At 51.9% G+C, this 7,095-nt stretch overlaps 1 protein-coding gene across 1 annotated transcript in view; it reads right to left on the bottom strand.

Annotated features, from left to right (window-relative positions):
• Positions 1-7,095, bottom strand: part of NRG2 (neuregulin 2) — a gene marked incomplete at both ends in the record, with an annotated part of 57,372 nt that overhangs the window by 45,378 nt on the left and 4,899 nt on the right.

The following is a 7,095-nucleotide window of genomic DNA, read 5'->3' as shown; positions in this document are numbered from 1 at the left end:
CCGCCGTCGCCCCCCCCCAGCCCGTCCCCCCCCCCAGCCCGTGCCACCTCCCAGCCCGTGCCACATCCCAGCCCGTGCCACTTCCCAGCCCATGCCACCTCCCAGCCCGTGTCACCTCCCAGCCCGTGCCACCTCCCAGCCTGTGCCCCTCACAGGAGAGGGAGGTCTCTGCTGCAGAGCTCTGCGGCGCTGCTGAGGGAGCATCGCCTTTCCCGCTGGCTGTGACTCATTCCCTGGGATGGCTCTGACTAACAGGCAAAACCTTTTGTTGCCCAGTTTAACAGGGATCTATAGGAGCCTTCAACACACACTGAGTGCCACTCATGAGACCGCAGTGGGACTCCCACAGGAGACCCTCTGGTTTTCTACATTTTCTTCCATTTTAGCCATCTTATCTCAACCCACCCTGTCTGCTCTTCTCGTGAGAACATCTCTGCTTGCTTTCCACCCCAAGCTTTTACCTCAGGTCTGTTTCACTTTATTTAGAGACTTGGAAGTGCTGCCAGCTTTAGAAAGAGGTCCCAGTGGCCAATGTTGCTGAAGGCAAATATAATTCCATTTATGTGGAAAATAACCATTAGCCTCGGACATAGCTGCAATGTTACACGTGTCATCCGAGAAGGACTTTTCTTTGGGATGTGCAAATCATTGTCCATAGGAAGCCCTTCACAGAAGCACACTGGCATCTTTTTAACGCCCTGACAAGCTGTTCTCCTGGGAGGCAGGGCGCAAGGACGCAGCAGGAACATCTCACTAGTTATATTAGTAAATTAAAAGCACTTGGAGACGACTTGGTAGAGCTCCCAGGAAACAGGCGCTGCCCTGTTTTACAGGATGCGGTCAAGGGCTCAATTGCATGAGCTGGGGCCACATGTGGAGCAATTTCTAAATGGATGTTGACAGTATGCAAAGACCTCTTGAATCCCTCTGACTGTAGGTCTCCCCCAGTCCATTTGTGCAATGCATTCCAACATGGGAGCCTAAACAAGAGGGGTGATTCTGCCTTCACTCCCAGCACAAACCCTTCTCTGAGTGTTCTCAAGTCTCTGAGCACAGCCTGTGACAGCCCTGCGCATGGTGGCCCTCACTGCTGCGCTGCCTCTGCAGCAGGTAATGCACAAGAGAGAGGCATTTAAGGACATTTAAGGGCACCCAGCGGCTGCTGCTGCCTGTTGGTTCTTGCACATTGCTGGGAGGCACAAAGGGTGCCTGAGGGGGGCCTGGGCTCTGCTGGGCTGCAGCACCTTGCTCAGGAGCATGTTCCCCACTCCCTCCATAGAGGAAGGTGTGGAAACGCTCATCAAAAGAGTGAGATGGCTCCAGAATGCAACTCCAAGCCTGCTCCCAGCCCAGCCATTACTTTCTCCCAGCTGTCTCAACCCTCTCTGCCAGAATACACCATTTGTTTCACAAACCAGGCTGCAGCGCAGGCAGCACATGCTGAAAGCATCTTGGAAGAGCAAGGCTCTAACTCAGAGTCCATAGAAAACACCAGCCTGGCACATCAGCACGCTGGGGCTCTCTGCCAGGGCAGAGCTGAGAGCATCAATGGACATGCTGCCTTCAGCTGCCAGAGCACAGATGTTCTAATGATAACTGGCTGCATGGCAATCTCAGTCCACAGCACATCTCACCAGGTGGAGCAACTGGAAAAATCCATTACTGCATTAGAATATCACCTAGGTATGTGATTTTTTACAGATAAGGGGGTGTAAGTCCCAAAGATATGAGTTAGGGAGTGGCACAAAAGGAGCCACACTTGACAGACTCAGCTCCAACAAGAGGGTGAGAGACATTTGGTCTTTTACCTGAAACTGGAGAGGAATGTGAGCAGAATAAAGAGTGATGTTGGCATTTGGAGCATAGAAACATCAAGGTGAAACCAAAGGGGATTACTTTGTTTTAATGCACAAGACTTGTACTGTCAAAAGAGCTTATTTTTGCCAACACAATTGGTTGAAATTATCCTGGACTGGAAGATCCCCTTGAAAAATCAAGAGTTTTTTCTTGCTTTTCATTGTCAGGCCAACGGTGTGGCCCTTCTTGGTCTCCACACTGTGCTGTATAATGTCTGGTGACAGACTGAGGGGAAAGGAGATCAAGGTTGGAGATCTGGATCAGCTTTCATGTAGAGCATAAATGCAAAGAGAATCTCCCCATTCTAAGAAGCACTGAAACAGCCAGAGAGATACTTTGCCTGACAGCATTAACCACGGGCCTTTTCATTAACATGGATAATCCTGTGCACTGGAAGAACTGAGCTGAAGGATGTCAAATGGACAAGTCCTCACCTGATCTGTGTGTGCCAAGGGTGACCACTCTGGTTTTGCTCTATTTTACTACCTCCAAGCGCCCCTGAAATATCCCAAAACTCCATTGGAAATCATCTTTTCCAAGTTGTGTTCCTGCTGTCCCCAGGGGCAGGTACTTTGTTCTCCCGAGGGCTGATTTCACAGACACACCCAGGAGTGGCCTCCAAGGAGTTACTGTGGGCCCAGGGGTGTGGGATGAAGGCTCCTGGGGACAGCAGCCCTGGGACAGCCCCACGTGTGCGTTCACAAGGGTGCCTGGCTGCCAGGCCATGCCATTCTTCTGGAGGAAGGCTCTGCCCCGGGCTGTTTGCTCAGTGAAAGGGCCAGGGTCACTGACAGATCCCATCATTTCGCTGCAGTGCTACTCTGTTGACATCTCTTTACTCCAGGGGAAAATGTGCCTCATTGTCTTGCCTGACCCTCAGCACATATGACTTAGCCACGCACTAATTATCTCCTGTAGTGCCAGTGGAGGGATGAGCCACGGGGAATGTGCTGTCTGCAAGCTCTGAGGGATAGGATTCACAAGGAGACCTTCAGCCTGGCCAAAAGAAGATCCCCCAAAATACCTTTCTGGCCAAGAGAAAAGAGTCCCCCAGAGGGCAGTTTGGAGGGATGAGTAAATCACCCTCTTCAGTGCCAATCTCCAGACTACAATGGGAAACAGGGAGATCAGCCCTTGGCCAGGACCTACACAAAGATCCTGGCAAATTCTGGCTGGGAAGGGTGTCCTCATCGGCTGTAATTTAGACATCTAAATGTGAGCTCAGGCCCTGAGGCCCCCAGTGCAGTGAGAGGAGAAGAAACAGGCCCTGCATCTGAGCCAAGGAGGAACTTCCCATGACAGCAGGCATGTTCCCACCAGCACTCTGGTCAAGCTTGAATCAGTTTTCCCCTCTTACCTACTGCCAAGTGGAAATGGGGCCATCTTCCCAGGTCATCTCCTCACCAAGGCATTCCTGTCAGAGCATGGGATCAGGAGAGAAGCTGCCATGCTCTGCCCCTGTGACACCTACACTGATGACTCCGTGCTCCCTGTGTGAGTTCAGCCACTTCTGCATCGCTCTGGACAAGAATAGCTCCAGGATTACTACTGTTGCAGTGGTTTATTAGTCTTCTAAAAATAGGGTAGCTAACACATAAGTAACAAAGAAGTCAAGGAATGAGCTGATGAAGAGAACTTGGAGACTACTCCATATGTGGCCCCGAAATTGTCAATGGAGAGCGCTGCACATAGTAAACACACCTGAAACCCTAGGAAAAGGAAATTCCCAAACATGACCCCTGCAAAGGACACCCTGGCTGCCCTGCTGTGGTCACCCATTAACTCCATTCCCTCTGTTTGCAGCAGGAAGCACACTGGCATTGCCGAGAGCAGGAGTGCCAGCAATTGCTGTAACGTGCTCTGCTTGCATCCTGCCAGAGATTTAATTGGTGCCTACATGCTGCCCTGGCACTCTCAGCCAGCTGCATTTGCCCTGAAAGAGCAGGTTAATGGTTGGCAAGAAGATTCAGGACATCCAGCTTGCAAACCACAAGTGCTGTCCAGCAGCCATCGAGCACTGGGCAGCCCCATGGCTGGGCCAGGGGCTCTGGGGAGACACATCCATCACCCCCAGCACTCCGTGGGTTAATTCAGGCAGAGGGAATCACTGCAATGCAAAGGCAGTGTGGGGATGCATGGCAAAGCCATGTCTGGCAGGGCAGGAGCAGCCAGGAGCATTCTGTCCCTTGCACAGCCCCCCTGATTTCTTCCCTGCCTCCAGCTGTGCTCAGCAGAGTTGGGCAGAGCTGGGCAGGGTGGCTGTGCTCACAGTGCTTGAGGAAAACAAATGTTTTCTGTGCTCCAGAGCATCATCTGGCCAGCTCAGTATCAGCTACAGAAAGAACAAATGGGAAAGGGGACAGAAGTGCCCTCAAGCAAAGCAATCAGATAAGAGGGGAAAGGACAGGAAGGTTTGGAGTTTTCAGCTTGGCCATCATCCCTTCTCTATCTCCCTTCCTCCCCTCACACCATCTCCTGACCCGCTCTGTGCTTGCCCTGCAGGGATGGTGGGGGACAGGCAATGTCCTCACAGTGCCCAGGACAGGACCAGCCATCCCCTGACCCACTCTACCTGCTCTCTCCTACCCCTGTTCCCCAACATTAAAGTGCTGTTCTAACCTGAGAAGCAGATTTGCCCCTTCTGTGCTCAGCAGTGCTGTGGTCTCTCTGTGCCCAGGCTTGGGACAGGCTGATTTTAAGAGGAAGACTCTCCCAGTCCTCACTCTGCAGAGCTGACACTGACACTGGGCTCAGAGCGAGGGTGAGCTACTTCTGGGCTGGACAGTGTCAACAGGAGGGGACAGGATCAATAAGTACACTCCAAAGAGCAGGGTCACTTGTGCAAGCCCCTGCAGGCTCCAACGCAGCCAGGGGTGTTCTGCAAGTGGGGAGAGGTGTGGGGCAGCAGAGGCAGGGACACACCACCACACCAGAGCCCGGGGTGGACTTTGTGGCTGCTGTGCTGAGAGGCAAATCCCTGTGCAATGCTGCTGCTGCGCTCTGTGCCAGCCCAGGCTGTGGCACCTGCCAGGGTGTGACGTCAATAAAGGAGCAAAAGCTGAGTTTGGAGCTCTGGCTGATGCACAGAACCAATGCCACTGCAGGGCCCTTTGTGTTACTTCTCCTGGAGTTCAAGGCAATTGATCCATCCTATGAATGCTTCCTCCAGCCCAAGGGCCAGGATTTTAATTTCTTTGAGAAAAGGTAGGTCCTGGAGCAGTGCTCTGAGGCCAGCTCCCAGCAGGTTCTTTCCCTGCTTCCTGTGATCTCATACAGGAGCAGTCCCAAGACTTCCCAGGGACTTCCCAGCACCAAATGTGGAACAGATTCCTCGCTATCCCAAAGAGTGTGTGACCTCAATACAGAGACAGGGCCCCTCAGGGTGCCCAGGTGTCACTGCCTCAGCAACCAAACCCTGAGCTGGTCATGTGGCAGGGAGGGAAAAGACGGCCAGAGCTGCTGGGGAGAAGGCACAGCGGTCTCAGTTTGGTAGTGTATTACATACTGGCTGGAGGTTGATATGCTGGGCAAATCAGAGGCAGGACCAAAACTTCAGGGACTGCCAGAAGTGGGGAGGAAGGCCTGAGAGCACCTTTAAAGCAAAGCATATAAAGTTATAAAGAATCGAGGAGGAGAAGGAGGTGCCATACCGAGAGCAGCTGTCATGGGCACAGCCCTGGAGAGAGCCCAGCAATGGAGATGAGCAGAGCCAGTCTGCAAATCCTGACACCAGGAAAAAGCATTTTGGGGAACAGAAATCATGGGAAAGGGATGGCACCTTCACATGGGCAGGGAACTATTGCTCCAAACCCCTGTGAAACACCACCGTGGTCATCCACAGGGCGTGCAGGAGATCTAGATAAAGGTTTGGGACTCCTTGTGCCATTCTTTTCTCCCCAGGCCATTTTTCTGCAGCTGGTACATGTCACAGATCCTCAGCAGAGTCTGCTCCATGGCAAATTCGTGCCTGCAGGTCTGTGATGTGCTGTGCTGGGTGAGCTGCCAGCAGCCCCAGCCCTCCTCCCCAAAGGTAAAACCTTTTAACTTAAACAGGATGAATGGGATTTCAGCTCATGTCTCAGGGAGGGCCTCAACCTAATCTGTGACATTTTGCAACCACAGTGGGCGAAGGTCTGCAGAGAGAGATTTTTATTTTGTTTTTGTAAGCAGCCAACATGGCTGGAAAAACCACACCGAATTTCAGGCACATAAAGCTCCTTCACCTCTAAGTTTGCAGAGCCCATCACATGAAGCAGCCCAGCAACTGACCCTAACTTGTTAGCAGCTATAATGCAGTCAAGTTTGATTAAATGTCCATTCCCTGACTCTCTCAGGAGCCCCAACTTGCAAAGTTTGTGGATTGTTTGAGCTCAAGACCCAACTGCTTCTCCTTTCAGTTCTCAAATTCCCTGGTTCAGTCCCAGGTGCATTGGCCAAGATGATGTCCATCATCTCCTCTAAAACAACAAGCAAACAAACAAAGGAGATGCTCTCCTTCACACCCCCCTCCAATAAAGTGCCTTCAGCAGCTAAAACCAAATCCCAAATATCGGAGACTCATAATGCCATGGCGAGAGTTAGCGAGGCAGCAGCTCCCCTGGTGATCGTAACAACACCGGTGCTTGAGAAGAGTCTTTGCTTCAAGGCATCTGGAATTGCTCTTGCAAGATCCATTGTCAAATGAGCTTTTTCCTTTGTTTAAAAATGTCAGCCCAAAGACCCCTGCCAGAGTGGTGGTATAGGCTGCTTGGGTTCACTCTGGCTCCCACAAGGCTTCAACAGTCCTCTTTGCCCCTCCTTGTCTCCAGGCTTAATTAGGAAATCATTTATCTTTATTGGCACTCTCTTTCCCCTGCTGCTTTGGCATTATTTTTTTTTTTGGCCTTCATTCCAGTGCAGTGAGCTGTACAGGGAAGACCACAGCCCCATTCATTGTGGGTGGGGAATAATCTACAACTGGGAGCCCTACAAGGAAAACCCCAGCAATGAATCTGCTCAAGTGGCATGGCCTGAGGGACTACTGTACAGAAACAGGAGAGGAGGGTATCCCTTGGCTCCACTTACAGGCTAACAATAGGGATTCCTGGTGATACTGAAAGTAGGACACCACTCCCAAGGGATGTCATATGGTCAGCCTGTCCCAAACTGAACTGCCAGCCCTCTCCAATCTAATGATACGCCTCCTTCATCACCCCAGCAGTGTCCCCTGCTAGAAGAGCACACAAAGGGAAAGGGCTG

This window comes from Geospiza fortis, unplaced genomic scaffold (genome assembly GCF_000277835.1).
Source record: "Geospiza fortis unplaced genomic scaffold, GeoFor_1.0 scaffold413, whole genome shotgun sequence".
In the NCBI taxonomy this organism is placed as follows: domain Eukaryota; kingdom Metazoa; phylum Chordata; class Aves; order Passeriformes; family Thraupidae; genus Geospiza; species Geospiza fortis.
This window is presented reverse-complemented; position numbering and strand designations above follow the sequence as displayed.